Raw genomic sequence first — 20,618 nt, 5'->3', positions numbered from 1 at the left:
CCTAACACCATCTAGCAAGGAAGGGATGGGGATGGAAGTCTAGGCTCTCCATGTAGCCTCCAGGGACTCCATAGGGGAGAGAAGTGTTGCCTATAAGGAGATCTTCACTGGCTGGTGATGACAAAAATTCCATCTCCCTATTTGACCTGCTCTAATACCCTGTGGTCAGGTCATTGAGGCACCTTATGACATCCTTGCAAAGGTGGAACTCTGAGTTCCTCACCCACATTTGGTGCTGTGTAATTACACATTATGTGTAATGTCCACATTTTGTTGTTGTTGTTTTATTTAAAAGAAGGAGTTAGGAAGAGTACATTTACTCCACCTTTCTATATGAAAACAAAAGTCTCCATTAAGATTTTTATCTTTCATTTTTATTCTTATCTAGCTGGAGTAAACTGTATATCAGAACAATGTTGAAGAAGAAGAAGAAGAAGAAGAAGAAGAAGAAGAAGAAGAAGAGAAGAAGAAGGGAAGAAGAAGGGGAAGAAGAAGAAGAAGAGAAGAAGGAGGGAAGAAGAAGGGGAAGAAGAAGAAGAAGAGAAGAAGGAGGAGAAGAAGGGGAAGGAGAAGGGGAAGGAAAAGAAGATGAAGAAGGGGAAGGAGAGGAGAAGAAAGGAAGGAAGTACTCTTGTTATTATTCTTTAAAGATAATGCTTCCTCTAAAGGTTCATATGCTTTCAGAACATTAAGAGAATGTTAATATAGGAACTTTTATTTTACTCATTAAGGAAATAGGAATTCATTTTATCTGTTATGAAAGTAATTATCTATTCTTGTTTAATTAAGAATTTTTATAAAGAATATATTATGCATTTTAAACTGCCTATTGAATATACGAGAAGATCATAAGTTTTTTTTTGTTTTACTTTCATTTCTTAATAAAATAGTAAAATATCCTAACACCAAATCATCTTGACATTATACCTTAAATACTAATGGGTCATGATGTAGCAATACCATGTTGAAGTTGGGTGCAGTTTCCTAATATTTTATTTGAGATATTTTTCATTGATACTGAAAAGAATGATTCATCTGTGATTTATTTGTGCTATGGTTTTGAGCTATTTTTTAATTATAAAAAAGAGAAAAATTTTCATATGAACAGCAATTTTGGTTTTTTCTAAATTAGGAAATAATCTCTTCGTATTAAGAACAATAAGATGACTGCTCTTTTTACATAGAACATTATCCAAATCTATGAAATACAATCCTATTAAGTCTCAAGAAAGTGGTAGAAACTGTTTCATCAGATTTCATAAGCTTCTCCAGGCAGAGTCCCAGTCTTATTTACCTAGAACTGGCCCAGCACATGCCAGGATGTATGCGTTCATTAAGTGTTTGTTCATTTGGAATCTCATCAATTAGTACCCACAATGACTCATTTTTCAAATTAAGAACTTATGTTTCAAATGGATAAAGAATCTCAGTCCAGGGCACACTATTTCTAGGAATTCTCATTCGTCACCACTTGATTCTCTGACTCCTTATTCCACTGATTAGAGCAGGGCAGCCCAAGACTACACGTATCTCTTCCTGGAGCAGGGCACAGGATACCTTCTTATATTTCAGACAGCTGTTAACACAGGCTCTCCAGAGAAACAGCAAACCAATACTCTGGCTACTTTCTTCGTTTGCCATACTGCTGGACTATGGCTGCAGTGTGCGTGACAAGGAATTTTCCCATTGGCTTTCCTACTTTAATGCACAGAAAGGTGGGCGGAGTCTTGCTTTTCTCTTCTTTTGAAAGAAGTGTATCTTCAGTAAGTACCTGAATTCTTTCTGGTAGCCAAAACTGAATTTCAGACTTACTATCCATTTGTGCACCTTGGCAGTTGTGATCCAGAAGAGATTCTAAAGAGGTGCCTGGACACTATTCCTATTTGCTTCTGTAGGCAGAAGAAGGCCATTTGCTGTGGGAGGGACACTCTTTCACCCAGCTTTTATCTGGCTCTTTATTGCTTTCAGCTGATGAATCACCTACCTGGGAAACAGAATTACTAAGGGTGATGTCTGCCCCCACTAGCTCAATAGTTTTGTCACCATTAATTCTGGCTTCTGCAACTTTATAACTGTGACCCTTCTTTCTTCTTATGAAGGTAATATTCAATGAATTTAACTTTATCTAGATTTCCAGGTACATTCATGTCCATTCAATGTTTTCTACTTGGATTTCTGGGGAACCCAACTACTTGTCCATGTCTGGCACTATATCTTGCTTTTCACAGGTTTCGAAAGCTAGGGCTCCCTTCAGTTCAGCATTATTGTCTGTTCCTGAAAAGCTCAGGGCTGGCTCCACCTACATTTCTGTAGCAGGAGTATTGTTTATGACGTAGCCTTCCTTAGCTCTTCTGGGTCAAGAGAAAGGCACTCTGTTGAGATGTCTCTTTTGTCCATTCCACTATCAGTTGGAGAAGAAACTTCTTCCAAGTCAACGGAGTTAAAATCATCCCCTAAAAGGAAATTTTCTTTGGCTATAGTTCAGATGTAGCACGACTGCCAGAAGGTTCCTTGCTGAACTTAGCCACATTTATAGATCCATTGGTTGCCTCCCCAGAAGATTCTAGCATCTTTAACTTCCTTGACACAGAGCGAGTGGTCTGAGGGCTTTGTAGATGTGTGTATTGTTGACTTCTCCAAAGGCCCTGTTGTTTTGGAGCTCGAAGCGATGGTTCTCTCTCCATCCTGCTGGTTTTTGGTTTTTTTTTTTTCCTTGTTGATATCTTTGAAGTCACTGGCCCATGGAAAAGATTGTTTCCATTGCCTTCTACAATGACATTTCCCACAGGAAGAGCAAGGTGACCTGCCATCACTTGGAGATTGGGAAGGTCTGGCTTCAGAAAAGGGTATCAATCTATTCAGTAAGTTTTTGAGCTATTTGTGATGGCAATGTAATCTTAACTTCATTTTTTAAACAACGAATTTCCTTTTTTATTTTTTTCTTTTTTTTTTTTTCTGTTTCAGTTCTTCATGGCAGGAAGAGCGAGATTTTAAAGCATTTTTATTTAAATATATCACATCTCTTGGTATGTTTACTCCTAGATACTTCACTCACCATAGTAAATGAATTACATTTTATTATATCTTAAATAATTGGTAGAATAAGCTGTGAAATTATCTAGGCCTGCTACTTAGCTGGCTATAGTTCTTGATGACTTTCTCTATTACTCCCAGAGGTCAGTCTGGTTAATGTATATTTTCCCAGACTGTGACCTTTTCAAGGTGGCTTGAATCAAGCAAACTTCCACTTTTCAGTCAGAGGGAACTCAACAACTTTGTTGCGTTAAATGGAAAACTGTAGATTATTCCTGATGCTGCTGTTTTAATATTATTATTATTGTTATTGTTATTATTGTTATTGTTATTGTTATTAATCCTGTCACTCCTATTAACTCCAGAATGTGATCTACACAAAGAATGAAGATGCCCTGGGAACCATTCTAGTAGGAACCATTCCAACCATCTCTGAACGGTTCTTTTGGGACTCATTCCCTTCAGGGGAAAGCAGGTGGGAGGCAGTATGGTCTTTATATCCACCCCCAATGAATCTCTAGGATGATTTATGTCCACCAGTGCAAAAGATAGCATGCATGTGTGCATTTGTGTGTGTGACCAGACTAATTTCTCTTTTTCCACTAAGTTCTGATAAGAGATGTTTAACAACTCGGTTCAATTATTTTTAGTGTATTTATTTATTTTCAGAGAGAGTGTAGGGGAGGGAAAGAGAGAGAGGGGAGCGAGAATCTCCAGGAGGCTCCGCACTGTCCACGCAGAGTCCAATGCCGGGCTCGAACCCACAAACCTTGAGATCGTGACCTGAGCCAAAATCAAGAGTCAGACACTTACTGGACTGAGCTCCCAGGCGCCCTGACAACTCTGCTTGATTTTAAAGAGAACTTCTTCTCACCCATCTTCCTCAGTTTTTGAATCTCATGAAAGCTCTATGCCACAGAGAAGTCTTATTTAACTTTGGTATATCTGTCAAGCACCAGTGAAGAAAAAGTGAAGTATCTATTTCCTTCTATTTTCCCTGAATCAGTTTTCACCTTCTGCATGTAAATAAATAAATAAATAAATAAATAAAGGATTCTCTTTTAGCTCATCATGTAAAATTGTCTGTATTAATGTTTGGTTTATCCTCTTGCAATGTGGCTATTTACGTTCCCAGTCTATATATATATATATATATATATATATATATATATATATATATAGGCTTCTTAGCCAGCTCATTGTGCCATAGACTTTTGACCTTAAAAGCACTGTAAGCTTGTTCTACTGCCTATTTTCCTTAAATACATTGAAGTAAGTCACTCTATAACCTCTAGCATCTTTTTGGCAAAAATAGAGACTTACAGTATGTTTGTTTAATTTTGAACACAGTGGGGCAATTTTCAAATATAATTGTACATTGCTCAAGTTCCAGATTTTTGGTTTCCCAAACAGATCTGAGTATAAGAAAGGAAATGTTGGAAGAGATTCAGAAACTTTAGGAAGCAAACATCAGAAAGCCAGAAGGACATTGACTGGATATTGACAATTAGGAAGAAGAAATGACTCCAAGTGACACTGAGATTTTGCAAATGCATAGATGGGTGCATGAAGCATTCTGGGCAAAATTATGAGTCTCAGGATGGGAGAGGAGACGTACTGGGGTCGTCAGAGGCGGTGCAGCCACTAGCACTGGCCCGGGGGCTCACAGGCATCTCATAAATGCTTTTTGAATGACTGTTAGATGAATTCCATACCAGACACACTGAATTTGATGTGGACGTTTTCTGTGGTCCTGTAACCTTAAACCTGTGGGGCACTCTTACTTTACAAAGCACTTTCATATGCTGCCCCATTAATCCCCACAATAAACCATGGAGTAAAATATCATTAAAGCCCTCTTATAGCTGAGGAAATGGGGCTTAGAAAGATTAAGTTCCTTACTTAAGTTATATGTTTAGTATGAGCCAGAGATGAGGTTTAAGCCCAAGTGTTTTTGAAACCAAAACCTGGGCTCTTTCTCATACTGTGGAGTGTTCCAAGTAGCAGTAGCTTTGGCCGCCCGTAGCTGGCTATCTCAGACACATCTGAGGAAATCATCATGCTTGGAAAGACACAAATATTTACAGAGAGAGTTAAAAATGAGAGCACATCAGCAGTAGGCAAGAGACTCACAAAGGATGGAAGGCTATTTTTTTTTTTTCAATGCAGTGTGACCAACATGGAGGGAAACTCAATGCTGTCCTTACTGAGTCAATGATTCCCCAGAATGTGCTGGAAGAAGACAGGTTTGTTTGGGAAAAAAAAAAAAAAAATCAAAGACTACATATGCCAGAATCATGGTGAAAGAATCACCAGTAGCTGGCAACACATTTCATGGAAGAGTTAAGGATTTTAAGAAGCAAAAACAAGGATTCCCCAGGATTCTTCTTGAGGAAAAGGTGATGTATTTCAACTACAATACCCTGAAATATCTAAAAAAAAAATAAACAACTAATATTCTTTTTTTAAATTTTACGTGACACCGTTTGTAAGGGTGTCTTAGATGTGGGTAGAATATTGGTGAACTACATGACAGCTGAGTGGGGTTTTGCTGATCGATGAGATTGCTTTTGAGAACTTTTTGAGAAATCACTTTTGTTTTTTTGCATTGGTTTTTGTTTAAGGTCATTTTTTATAGGTCTATTGGACAGTCCCTACATCCATTCTATACCAGTCACTTTCAGTCGGATCCCTTTTAGCTCTTTCTTTATTTCATTTTGATTTTAAAAGGCTTGTCTCCTTTTGCTTAATTTTTTTAATCTAAAGAAATTATCTGTGTGCCCAGTTAATATTGTTATTTGTTTATTTCATATCCTTTTTCCATATGTTACCATCTCCTTTCTGAGTTTTTATTTTGGGCTTATGGTATTGTTTTCTATCTTCTATCATTTTCCTAATTTATTTTAGCTTGTTTGGAACATCTGTTCTTCCATTGGAGGGCTTCCATTTCCTAGACGGTCATTATTCTATGTCAATATATCTTTTTAAAACAAGGAAGCGCATGGTATTTAATTGTGATCATTTGTGTTGTGCTACTTTCTCTTTCTCTACATTAAATTCGTTTCATGGCATTTGAGGAAGAAGGAGTGCAGTCGAAGAGTTTTTCTAGGCTCATGACTCTAACGCCTTCCCTATAATTTCCATCAGTTCTTTAATGTTATGGTCCCTTACCATTTGAAATCTTCTAGTAGTTTCGTTTGTTTATTTTAAACACACCCAACTCCTGCTTTTGCCCCTGTTGTTCCTCTTCTAATAAATTTAGGTTTTCTTTCAGATAGTCTCTCCTTGATGTAAGGTTCTGTCGTAGAGGGATTTTGCAGACTTCATAGACATCAGATCGTTCACGTGACATCATCTTAAATCATGGACTCACGCTATTTAGCCACAATTTAGCATACGAAAAAAATACGTATAGTTTCAGTAGAGTTTTTCAAATTGTCCTGCCCATGTTCCAGCGCACGCCTGGTGGCAAGCTGGGGCATCTCCACTTCTCGCATCCATCACGTGTCAGCTTGTCCCTCTTTCCTCCTGAAGAGATGCTGGTACCATTCAAGTCTTGTGCTGCCAGGCATTTGTACCCTCTCCTCTCATTTCCTGGTTTCGTGTCGTGAGTGTCACCGTGGGGTGTTGGTTTTGCTATTATGGTTCCAGCCACTGTTTTCATAGCTCTTCACCTGCCCTCAAGGTGAGAGAACAAAGCTCAGCCTTCAGGCTTTAACTGGTATAACTGCTTGGATTTTGGGCTTGAGTGCTTTAAAAATACATATTTCTTGGGACTCCTGGGTGGCTCAGTCAGTTAAGCATCCGACTTCCGCTCAGGTCATGATCTCACAGCTTGTGAGTTTGAGCCCCGCGTCCGGCTTTGTCCTGACAGCTCAGAGCCTGGAGCCTGATTCAGATTCTGTGTCTCCCTCTCTCTCTGCCCCTCCCCCTATTCATGCTCTGTCTGTCTCTCTCAAAAACAAAGAAACATTAAAAAATTAAAAATACATATTTCTTAATTTAACAAAAGAGAATAAGCATCTATATTTTATTTATTTATTTTTTCAATATATGAAGTTTATTGTCAAATTGGTTTCCATACAACACCCAGTGCTCATCCCGACAGGTGCCCTCCTCAATACCCATCACCCACCCCCCCCCTCCCACCCCCCATCAACCCTCAGTTTGCTCTCAGTTTTTAAGAGTCTCTTATAAGCATCTATATTTTAGATGCCTTATTTTCTGAAACTTAAATCTTCATATCCTTCTGTAAAAGTTTGTACACATACTCAAACACATACACTAACCCCTCATAATTGAAAACTTACCTTGATCTCCACAAAACATTCTAAATGACACAGCATATTCTTTATCACCAAATTACCTCATATATTCTCTTTTCCGCTTTATAATTGTTATCAGATTGACGTGTCTGTCCTCATTATCAGAGTGAACCACAGAGCTGTTCCACTGGTTTGATTTTACTGTAGAATGGTGCCCTTTTTTTTTTCTTTAAGACAGAAAATTCCCAGTCACCCCTCCTATCCCAGTGACAAATAGAAAAAAGAAAATATCTTAGCAAACTGAAAACAAACACCTGTAGTGATGAGATAGGAATGTTTTTTTTTTTTTTTTTTTGCAATTTAAAAAAACTAAACCCATGTTTTTCTTGAACACTCAAGTTTATGTATGGATTTCATTAAGAATGTTACCAGATGTCAAATATTTACAAACCATTTCTACATTTCTTAACTGGTGATAAACTAAGAAGTAAACGATCGTCTTTGAGTGGCAGTAAATACTATGATAAATACTCTGCCAAGGAAATATTTACCTGCTGGAAACGATTTTTAACTGTCAATGTAGCTCTAATGCCTTATTTTCTACCTGGTTATATTCGACGTCTCCTGAAGCCAGACCATTAGTGAGATGCGTTATCTCACTGAGGCCTTCCTCTGAACCTTTACAAGGACACCCCACAGCCTGTGGCCATACAGGCTCATAGTCTCCTAAACAAGTTATCGAGGACTGCAACATCTTCATAGTGTTCCTAACTATCCATTTTTAACTTAATTTAGTAGTTAATGCAGTCAAATAGGATATATGATTAAAATGCAAAACACAGCTCTGTGCATCTAGCTAATTGTTTGTTTGGTTTAACTAATTAATAGGATCTATTTCAAAATGTGCCCAGTTTTATGAAAAGTAATTTTGGTTTTACTACAGTAATTTGTACACTCCATAATTTCTGGCACAGTATATGGCAATTTACAAACTCACTTACAGTTTCTCTTTACTCATATGATATATATACTTAGTATGTGTGTGTGTGTGTGTGTGTGTATATATATGTAAAGTAATTCATGTAGCATTCAACACAAGAGTTCTAGTAATAAATATAACATGCTTTTAGCTAATTATTTTCATAAAGTGGTTTAAAACATTTTTCCTGAGTAAAATTCCATTATAGACTCACATGCACACCCATACACACACACACACACGTCTTCTTTATCCATTCATCTTTGGACACTCAGGTTGCTTCCATATCTTGGGTATTGTGAATAATCTTGTGATACACCTAGAGGTTTGTATATATTTTGGATTAGTGCTTCTATTTTCTTTGGGTATATACCTAGCAGTGACAGTACTGAGTCATATGGTATTTCTATTGTTAATTTTTTGAGGAACCTTCATGTGGTTTTCCATAGTGACTGCTTTGCTGGAAAAAAACAGGTGAAGGGGATTAAGAGGTATAAACTTCTAGTTATAAAATAAATAAGCCATGGGCACGAAAAGCACAGCACAGGGAATGTATCCAGTAAGACTCTAATAACTTTGTATGGTGACGGTCACTATTCATGTGGCCGTGAGCAATGTGTAATGTACAGAATTATCAAGTCACTATGTTGTAAATCGGAAACGAGTATAAAACTGTGTGTCATCTATACTTCAATAAAAAAGCAATTAAACAAATAAACAAATTTCCTGGAGCTCAAAACCTAACTTATATTTTCAAATATGACTCTTATTTTCTGGAAAAAAAAAGTCTCACACAGGCGTTACCAAATCGATTTTCACGTGAATAATTCCACATTTTCCCCTGAGAACAGTGCTTACTGAGAGCTTGAGGGATTTGAAATAAAGGGCAGTTTATCCTCTGCATCTTCATTGTGATTTGTATTCCTCAATCAGAGATTAAAACTATTTAGAAAGTAAATCTTCCCAAGCTCTTTGGACCTATAGATACAAACTGAAAACATAAGTTTGTTCAATTCTTCATCTTCAAAAACTTCCAGCCAAGTGGAAATCTTAAATATCTGTTACCTTTCAGGATACAGAATGATTTAAAAAAATTATTTTCTTCTTTTCAAAATCTTGTATAAGTTTCAAAAGAAAGGAAATAAAGGAATTAAAATTTATTGGAAGTCTAACATTTGTCAGCCACTATGCTGGGACTTGTGCTTAATCATATTGACTTCCACTTAATTTACTTACTTTTAAAGTATCATGAAAACTAGATTATATTGTCTTATAAATGAAATAGATGTCCGTGTCTTCATGATATGTTAAAGCCTCAAAAATAAAATAGGTTCTATTGTCTTATCTGACATGGGAAGAAATGATGAGATCAAAACCACAACTTAACCATCAGTAAGTAAGATGTTTGTATAGAAACTTCACTGGCTCAAATGATGAGTTTTCTCATTTTCCTCCTCACGTTGTGTAAGGCAGGCTCACCGGGGTTAGAGAAGCCATTCACGGGGGTAATTGCTCCCTGCAAAATAATAATCTATTTTTTTATCTGAAATAACATTTCAAAGGCAGAATGGAGCTAGGATTGTAACACTTACTTGCATAAGGGATACATGTTTGGTACTATTTGTCTCATTTTAAAATAGGAGCTTAAACCAAATAGAGATAATGTACATGTCGACCGTGAGAGGAATTCTATACTTGCCTGGAAGTTCACGATCATATGAAAATGTGAAACTGTCACATAATTTTACCAAAAGCTCCTTTACTCTTTCTTGAAAATGAAACAGGAATTCTTGTGAGCTTCATAGTCTGTAACCCGTTACAAGAAGCGCATCGTACAAAAGAAGGAAAAAAAGAGTTTGTTACAGTTAGAGCAGTTTGGAGCTCAGTAAGCAAGATTTCATTCTTGGCTGGTGACAAACAGGCAGTGTGGTCATGAAAAACTAATTCAGCTGTCTGTCCCTCTGTTTCCTTGTCTGTGACATACCAGGAGGAAGTCAATATTCCTGTCATTGGCATTATTGCTTATCATTGTCTGAAAGTTTTAATCAATGGAATAACACAAGAAATGGAAATGTGAGCCATCCCTGTAGGATCAAAACCAAAAAAACCACTGGAAGACAACACAGGGGAAAACGTGTTGATTCGTCTTAACGTTGGTCAGGTCAATGTTTTTTTTTGGCCATGACCCCAAAAATACAGGCAATAAACGCAAAAAGTAGACAAATAGGATTACATTAAACTAAAAAGCATCTGCACAGCCAAGGAAACAATTAACGAAGAGACAACCAGTGGAATGAGAGAAACTATTCTAAAGCATACATCTAATAAGGGGTTAATATTCAAATCACGTAAGGAACTCCTACAACTCAAGGGGGGAAAATAACTCAGTTAAATAGGCAAAGCACACAAGTAGACATTTTCTCAGTGAAGGTATACAAATGCCCAACAGGTATTGGAAAAATTGCTCAGCATCACTATTCCTCAGCGAGATGCAGAGGGATTAAAGAAAAGAGAAAATATATACTGTCATTATATACTAGCAGATGTCTTAGATATAGTGGGCAGTTCATAAGGAAGGACCAGGTGGGACACACAAATTCTGGAATTTTCTACATCTAAATGAGCTGAAAGCAACAGTCTGGGTGGTCTTACCAAAGACGAGTGCAGAGAAACATGAGAACCCAGGAGCCACACCCCGTGTCTGATGGAACTAGGTTACCAGGGGATGGAGGTAGAAGGGGCCGTAAAGCCAGAGGAAAACAGGTGAAAATGGTACCTCAAAAGCAAAGTGAGAAAAGCGGGGCAGGAGTGGAGCTGTTTATCTGAAACAAATGCTATTACATAAGATGACGACTAAAACCGACCTCAGACCCAAGGAGTCCGATATTCCAGTGAAATCCTTTAGGAAATACTCTCCTGTCACTGATCTGAGATGAAGGAAACAGCAACCCGACTTGCACACGTGATTACAGAAACGTGAGTAAAACAATGACAAAAATATCTACTTGGTTTACTAAAAGAAATGTGTATTATTAACAAACGAGATTTCACACAGAAATGAAAAGACATTTTCTCATGCTCAGAAATGCAGTAACATCATCCATAACACTAGAAAGTCAGATGAGAAAAGCTATACCATCATCTTCCAGGAGTCTGCAAAGGTCGTCATGGAATTCCTCAGTAAATTCTATGGTGAAACAGGCTGTTTCTTTACCCAATACATAAGCTATCGAGATGTACTTCCAGGAGGCAATTATGGTTTTTAACTTATATTTTTGTTTTTGAGTTTTCAAAGATTTAAAATGTCTTTTTTTTTTTAAAGAAAGCATGCTGTATGAGAGAACACCTGTCATTTCTTCGGTTTTGTTTTTATCTGTTTGCACAAACCATTCTTTTGCCACGCACCGTATCTGGTGACTAGCCACCTTCCTTGATCCGTGTGTAAATGAGAAGCAGGTGACCTTTGTCACGTCCCCACACAGTCTACAGCTGATTAGTACAGAAGTGACACAAGCTGAGATCATCTGCATGTGTACCTGAGCTTCTGAATCAGTATCCTTCTGAGCGGCTGAAACTCAGGACAGGTAAATACGGTCCCTCTTGGTAACCACGTTTATCATTTAAACAACAAACAGAAGAGATCTCAGATTGCCAGTGAACAAGGAAGGCAGTGGCTGGAGACACATGCAGGAGGAAAAACAAACACAGGCAAGAGGTAAAGTGAGAGCAGCATCCGGATTCTCAGTAATATTTCAACCCTTTTATGCTAATCAAATTCGTATTGCTGTATTCTTATAATTCATTTTGCCATTGAAATCCACACAGGTTGAATTCTTACGTAAGGCTCAAATGCTGAAATGACCATAAGTAGTAGATTATGTTAATTCCCGGATTTATTTTCTAGCGTCCTGAAAAAAAAATCTTGGAGAATGAAAAGAGATACGTAGACCCATCCTCCTTCTATTAAAGAAAGAGATGCTTTTCTTAGAATCAGGAAGTTTCCTTATGACATTCTTCCTAAAAATTTGAATTCCAAGCAAGCAATCAATATCCAGTACAAATATTTTGAAATGATGGCGTACATATATGAGTAAACATCCAAAAATAAAAATAAGAACATGTAGATATATTTTTTTTTCAAAGCACAGACTCCTCACTACATAATTATATCTCTAATACACTGAAAATTACAATGGTATAGAAAAACATTTAAAAATGTATTTCAGCTTATTGTTTATATTATTTTACAGTAATATTTTCTGATGTAACTTTTTGAGTTCCAATTGATCTAACCAAATAATTCATAAATGAAGGCCAAATCAGTATTCCATAGAGGCTGTTTTGCACAATAAAAACAATAAAAATACCTTTCAAGCTGTAGAATTAAGGACCCAGAAGCACAGGCTACTGTGTGATCTTACAAATATCTTCAAATAGTGTTGCAGGCATGCTGAAAATCGGAACAAGTTTTCAACTGATAAAAATGATTAAAGTCCTAGGATTATTGTGATATGATACCACAGACTGGAACGAGATCAGCTAAAATAATTGCACGGTGCATCATTTTTGAACACAACCGGTATTTTTCTTATTCTTTTGCATATTTTTAAGGTTTGTTTTCCGAGTAACGAGCCATGAATATCTGTATTAACTTTCATGCATAACTGATCCATGTAGTACAATCTCATCTATTGTATTATTAAAATGAGGATTTTTGGTATCAAAAGAAACGTAATATAGATAAGAGTAGTTTGGGAAAATGGATACAAACAAAATGGAAGTATTGCGCTCCAAGATTCTGCTACTACCATAGGCGTTCTGGGTTTTTATCCTACAGGTTTGTGTTTTTGTATGACGACATTAGCTTATATATAAAATTTTGTTGACAGGGTCTGCATGGCTTTAAATGCCAATAGTACAGCTTAGAATATCAACGATAACAAGGTAGAAAAACAATGTTGCAGAAAAAAATGTCAAAACGCAAGTAAGACCTTATGCTGATTTTCAAGGTGCCTGGGTGTCTCAGTCGTTTGGGTATCTGACTTCGGCTCAGGTCGTGATCTCACAGCTCGCGAGTTCAAGTCCTGCTGACCGTTTGGAACCTGAAGCCCGCTTCGGATTCTGTGTCTCCCTCTCTCTCTCTCTCTCTCTCTCTCTCTCTCTCTGCCCTTCCCCATTCACGCTCTGTTTCTCTCTCCTTGAAATATAAATAAATATTTAAAATTTTTAAATAAAAGACTTTATGCTGATTTTGTGGTTAAGTCCATTTCTGTCATGAATTACTGTATGCTCATAAGAAAGAATCAATAAACAATTGTTCACAGACCAAAGTGACTTCCTTTTATAGACAAAACTTTACTGGAACATGGCCACATTCACTTGTTAATGTATGTGGTCTGTAGTGCTTTTGCTCTAAAATGGTAGAAACAGTTATTGCGGTAGAGATGATATGGAAATATTAATTATTGATCCCCGTACTAAAAAAACGTTGGCCAACTCCTGCAGTAGAAGATCTAAGAAATGTAACATTTGGTCACAGCATCCAAATGCTTACGCTGGAGGTAAGTAGAAAAATATGCACATTTGGGGCCCCTGGCTGGCTCAGTTGGTTAGGTGTCCGACTTTGGCTCAGGTCATGACCTCCTGGCTTATGAGTTCAAGCCCCACATCAGGCTCTGTGCTGACAGCTCAGAGCCCCGGAGCCTGCTTCGGATTCTGTGTCTCCCTCTCTCTCTGCCCCTCCCCTGCTTGTTCTCTGTCTCTCTCTGTCTCTCAAAAATAAATAAATGTTAAAAATAAATTTTAAAAAAAGGGAAAGAAAAATATACACTAAATACATAACCACCCATACCTGCAATTTGTCTAATAAGTTCCTTAACTGTGATTTTCTACTTGGGAAAAACTCCATTTGAGAGAGTTATCCAGGATCTTTAGTGATATAGGCAAAAGTGATGTTTCTAGACAGACTAGGGTGAATTAAGAACCTAACATTTAAAAAATTGAATTGAGGAGTGCCTGCGTGGCTCATTCAGTTAAGCATAGAACTCTTGATTTCTTTCAGCTCAGGTTATGATTTCACAGTTCATAGTTCGAGCCCCTCATCGGACTCTGCACTGACAGCACAAAGTCGGCTTCGGATTCTCTCTCTCCCTCTTTCTCTACTCCCTCCCCGTTCTCTCTCTCTCTCAGTATAAATAAACATTAAAAAATACAAATCTGAGTTGAAGACAAATAAAAATAACATTTTATTTCATCTATGTACAGTTTAAAAGTTAACATATTTAACATAATATTGATTTATATTTTGATTTTTGATTTAACAACTCAAGAGTGAACCATAGCTGGAATTCCCTTTAGAAGCTTAAAAAAAGGCATGCATCCGGTTGAAAATACAGACACAGCTGTAAAATCTAAACATTTTCAATCCCATGTATGTTTTATGCTTTGATAAATGGTGTCCATAGAGGTGAATAAAGGTATAGAAGGAAAAATATATGTGAGTGTCAGCTTCTCTTATGGTATGAGTTTTGCAGACTGATTTTGTTTCATTGAGTGACTTGATATAAGTCCTAGAGTATAAGGAGAATTACTATTCTGGATGAAGAACTACATTGAAAAAAATAATATGATAACAGAGAAACATTAGGAATACAGAACTAGAATGGTAGAATGTTAGTTAAGCTGTTTGTGCCTCTCTTATTTGTGATTTTTTTTTTTTTTATTGTGGTAAGGATAGTTAACACAAGATCGACCCTCTGAACGCATTTCCCAGTACACAAGACAGGGGCAACTGTCATGGAGCAGATCAAAAGAATGTATTCATCTCACATAATTGAAACTTTACATGCATTGAACTACTCCCCACCCCCCCCTCCCCTGACAACCGCCATTTTGCTCTCTTTCTATGAGGTTGACTGTTTCAGATATCCCTTGTAAGTGGGACCATGCAATACTTACCATTTTGTAACTGGCTTATTTTACTTCACATAATGTCCTCCAGATTTGTCCCTGCTGTTGCATAGGACAGGATTTCTGTCTTTTCAAAGGCCAAATAATATTCCAGTGTGTGTGTGTGCATATGTGTACAAATGTGATTATATGCATATATACGTGTGCATATAAATACATATAATATATATAATAAAATGTATATATAATAAATATATAATATATATTTATACATAATAAAATATACACATATTTATACACACACATACACATATACAAGAATTGAAATCAGAATGTCAAAGAGATATCTGCATTTCCATGTTTATTACAGCATTATTTGCGTGGGAGTAATAAACATCGTAGTGAAGATATCTCTTTGGAACTGATTTCAATTATTTTGGATATATACCCAAAAGTGGGATTTCTGGATCATATGCTAGATCTGTTTTTAATTTTTGAGTGACCTCCACACTATATATATATATATATATATACATATATATATATATATATGTTCTAAATGGTGGCTGCACCATTTTGCAGTCCCACCAACAATGCACATGTGTTCTAATTTTTCAACATCCTCCTTCTGATATATATATATATATATAAAATATATATATAGAAAATATATATGTATATATATTTTATATATATAGTTATATATATAACAATGTTATATATATGTATATAACAATGTTATATATATATGTATATATATAACAATGTTATATATATGTATATAACAATGTTATATATATATGTGTATATATATTTGTTATATATTGACAAATATATATAATATATATATTTGTTATATATATATTTATGTTATATATATATTTTATATATATATTTATATATATCAGGTATAAATATACATATACAGATTTATACATATACGTATATGTATAACATACATATACATATTTTGGGTTTTGGAAAATTGCCACAGCTGTTGGCTGTGAAGTGATATCTCATTGAACATTTCCCTGTGGATTAGTGATGTTGAGCATCTTTTCATATACCTTCGGCTATGTGTGTATCTGTGTTCGAGAAATGTCTATTCAAGTCTTCTACCCATTTTAACAGGGTTCTTTATTTGCTACTGTAGGATTCCTTATATATTTTGCAAATTAACTGCTTAGCAGATATATGGGTTACAAATATTTTTCCAATTCTATGTTGTTTTTTTCAACTTGTTGATTATTTCCTGTGCTGTGCACAAGTTTTTCTTTGTTTGTTTGATGTGATCCCTTTGGTCTACTTTTGCTTTTCCTTTGATGCCACATCCAAGAAGTCCTTGCTAAGGCCAATGTCATGAAGCTTTTCCCCCTATGTTTTTTCCTAATAGTTTTACAGTTTAAGTTCTAGTTATCTTTAGGTCTTTGACCCACTTTCAGTTTATTTTTGTGTATGGTGTAAGACAAAGGTCTAATTTCATTATTTTGCATGTGGATATCCAATTTTCTGTACATCATTTGTTGAAGAGACTATCCTTTTCCCATTGAGTATTCTTGGCACTTTAGTTGAAAATAATTGATATTATGTGAATTGATCACTATACGTGAAGTTTATTTCTGGGCCGTCTATTCTCTTCCATTGATCTATGTATCTGTTTTTATGTCAGTGCTATACTGTTTTAATTACTACAGCTTTTTAATATATTTGAAATCAGAAAGTGTGATATTCCCAGCTTTGTTCTTCTTTCTCAAGTTTGTTTTGAAAATTTGAAGTCTCAAATCATAGCATGGATCCTTCCCTTCTTGGTGAGATGGTCTCTGTGTCATTTCAATGTAAGGCTACATTTCATAAATGGAAAATGAAACATTGACAAAAGATTTGCCTTTTCACGTGGAAGGATAGATTTTATGTTTTTGCAATCTGCACTTGCAAAATTAAAATCGGTAATCTGTTTCATGCCAAGTAACAAATTCTTGATTTCTGAATTTCTAATATATAAGGTTCATTTAGATCTAAATACATTACATAGCAAAATATGGTATTTTTAAATTACAAACAATTTTAGAGATTATAATTTTAGCCCATCATTTTTTTTTAGCTGAGCAAATTGAGATTCAGTGATATATGGAAGTAAGTTGGTTATAGAGTTAGTCATTTTCCAAGCTAAAATATGTTCTCAGTGTTCCTAAAATGAAATTCTGCCTTAATTGTGAAAACTGTTTGGTTATTACTTCAGTACAAAAAAAAAAAAAGGTAAATAATAAAAGCAGAATATCAGAAACACTCAGGGTAATTCGGGCGTGTATTTTGTTGCTAGACAAACTCACTTAGGCAGTCATTGGTTTCATTGATATTCTAGGGAATTATGGGAGGAATATTCACCAAAACTAATGCCAGTTATGTATGTAAATCCTCTGCACAATGATGGAAGAATAACCCCAAAGTGTTTGACTTAATTAATCTTTTTCTGAGGCCCTTCACTACAGAACTAAAAATCTAAATAATGAGTAGGGACAGAGTATTAAGTATCTTTCTGCACTTAGGGGATGATTAATTATAATGGCTAAACCCCTGAACATTAAGTTGAATACTAATCTGATGACAGAGTTTGGAAATAAGCCAGTACTGCATCTGGGTTTTTTCTATCCTTTTGACAGAATAATAAAAAGAAAAAGAGGAACATATTAACAGTTTATGCTCATTCCACTTAATACAGTCTCTTTCAAATTTGCTTGTTAGTTAAGTGAAAGAGTAAATTTCTTCCACCTTCTTGAGCATAAATGTAAATTGCATACCTAGTGATTCGATACACAGCTCTGTGTTCTGAGATGATGTGGATGTTCTTCAAATATAAGTGACTAAAAAGGGAAATAATGAAGAAGAAATACCCTGACTCTACAATGCACACTTACATCTTTACACTTGCCTGTTGTCTGTAGAAGCTTGCAGAAAAAAGTACAGTCTTGTAGAGAGGCAAGCTGCTTCGCGGTGGCTTTGATTTACAGAGAAAATACCTACTAGATTGTTCCGTAGCACATGGATTCACAGGGCTGGTGTGAAGAAACTCAAAGGGCAAATGGATAAAGGGTCAAAAGATAAATGTTATTAAAGACTTTTGCCAATAGACAATAGAATGTCTACTGTCACAGAAAGAGTTAGAAAACCAAGTAGTTCTTTCAAACTTGTTTGTGTTGTTCTGAGGGATTAACCATACTCCACTGATAATAGGAGGGAAAAAGTCTCCAAGATGCCTGCTTCTAAATCCCCCTTTGCTGGTGCTGGAATTTAAAAATAGGGAAGAATATAAAGTCTAGCATCGACCTCCCTGAGCTCTAATAAATTTCTCTTTTCTTCAATGTGGATCAATTTGGTCATGACACCATTCTTTAGATTGTTCACCTGGCTCCATTCAGTTAGAATAAAGCACCACACTATTGCTGTGTGCTAGGAATTTCTCCCCATTAATTTACTGCTATTTTCCATTTCTCTTTTTATGTGTGACCTGAAATTATTTAATGTGTATGCATGTATGTATGTATGTATGTATGTATACGTATTAGATTTTGGTAAATTCATATTAATTATTTTGAATAAATGGAATTTTAAAAATTCACATGCATTCCAGTGGAGCCTGTTTGGAGGGAAGATAGCTAACCTTATGTTAATACTATCAACTAGATCTAGCTATAAATACATAATCAAAATAACATTGGGTTCCTGCTCCTATGTTGTAATTCATCTGTGACAAGGTTACATTCCCAAGAAGTGTTGAAAAGTATAGAAACATTTAGGGAACTGTATCCATGATACAATGAGAGTGTACTTTGTTTGACTTAAAAAAATAATTGTTTTCATTCATTTGTCTTCTAAATGACCATAATAGCTGCTTTGGAGCCTACTTCTCTGATCTCTACACTTTCCTCTGAAAACTCTCTGCCAGAAACCTCTGCCCCCGGGGGCTCCTTATTTTCTCTCCTTTCTATTGCTGTCTCAAATCGGTAATTCAGGATGGAACAGGTCAACTTATCCCCTGTGCCCCTTTATTTCCATGAACTTTCTGACATTTTAGCCATTGTTTGTATTTCGTTTACAAGCCTTGATTTACTTGCAGAACTGCCTTAGGTATTTTTTGAGAGGGCAGAAAGGCATTGATATGCTGACATGTGACTTTATAATTTTATATATCTTATTTTGTGACACTCTATTAAATGCATTTGAAATTAATCAACACACTTTTGGGTCACCTGGGTGGCTCAGTCGGTTAAGAGTCCGACTTCCGCTCAGGTCATGATTTCATGGCTCATGAGTTTGAGCCTCACGTTGGGCTCTGTGTTGACAACTCGGAGCTTGGAGCCTGCTTCGGGTTCTGTGTCTCCCTCTCTCTCTGCCCCTCTACCACTCACTCTCTGTCCCTGTCTCTCTCAAAAATAAACACAAAATAATAATAAAAATAAGTTAACCAGCATATTTTTATTTTGGTTTCTCTTTCCACATCAGAAGAAAAGCCTAGCAAACCTAAATTCTCATTAAGAAGTACGAGAGAAAAAAGACTTTTCCAGGAAATCTACACAGGACAAAGCAGAAAGTCTTCTTTCTCTGTTCAGGTTAGGAGCAAGGGAAGATTTTAGAACTGGTGGGAAAGGTGAAGAATTCTGAAGGCAGCACCCACAGACTAGGAACATGACACCATAAACCCAAGATCTGGGTGTGTCCGTCTTCTACAGATGTTGTCTGGGGCAGGTTGCAAGCATCCAAGAGAAACCCTGCAATCTGATGTTCTAGAAAAATAATGTAGGAACTAAGCCCAGCACTGGGAAAGTGAAGTTCAAGTATAGATTTTCTAAGGTAGCCGTCTTGATTATCCATAGCCATTGTGTGGCTTTCAGGATAGCCAGAAGTTTCTTCTTCCAAGTGGAGAGGTCGAATTGTAGAATTCTGTGGTGGGAGAAGAGGGATGGGGCTTGTGTCTATTCTGAGTTACTGCTCCCTGGCAGAAAACCAGGATTAGGACATAGAAAACAGAGTGTGTGGCTAATTCTGCATTAGAGTTGAGGGCCAGGCCTATGGATTTCCACTGTAGATGTTATTTTTTAATGTTTATTTATTTTGAGAGAGGGAGAGAGAGAGAGAGAGAGAGAGAGAGAGAGAGCAGGGCAGGGACAGAGGGAGAATTCTAAGCAGGCTCCACACCATCAGTGCAGAGCCCGATAAGGAGGGGCTCAAATTCATGAACTCTAAGATCATGACTTGAGCTGAAATCAAGAGTCAGATGTTTATCTGACTGAGCCACCCAGGTGCACTTCATGGCAGGTGTTATGATGGCAGCCCAATCAATAAGCCCAGCTGTGTATTCACAGGCACCAAGATGGCAGGGATCAGACTCACCCAGGTGCTGTGTGTTAGAAATAAGTAGAAGTTCAAGAACAAAA

The 20,618-nt window shown here is 36.4% G+C and overlaps 1 pseudogene; it reads right to left on the bottom strand.

Annotated features, from left to right (window-relative positions):
- Positions 1 to 1,579: 1,579 nt before the first annotated feature.
- On the bottom strand, positions 1,580 to 8,052 carry LOC106976967 (nuclear receptor coactivator 7-like; annotated as a pseudogene).
- Between the last annotated feature and the right edge of the window lie 12,566 nt (positions 8,053 to 20,618).

The sequence above is a fragment of the Acinonyx jubatus genome, chromosome A1 (genome assembly GCF_027475565.1).
Source record: "Acinonyx jubatus isolate Ajub_Pintada_27869175 chromosome A1, VMU_Ajub_asm_v1.0, whole genome shotgun sequence".
NCBI classification, from domain to species: domain Eukaryota; kingdom Metazoa; phylum Chordata; class Mammalia; order Carnivora; family Felidae; genus Acinonyx; species Acinonyx jubatus.
Note: the sequence above shows the minus strand (reverse complement) of the source record. Positions and strands in the feature narration are given on the sequence as shown.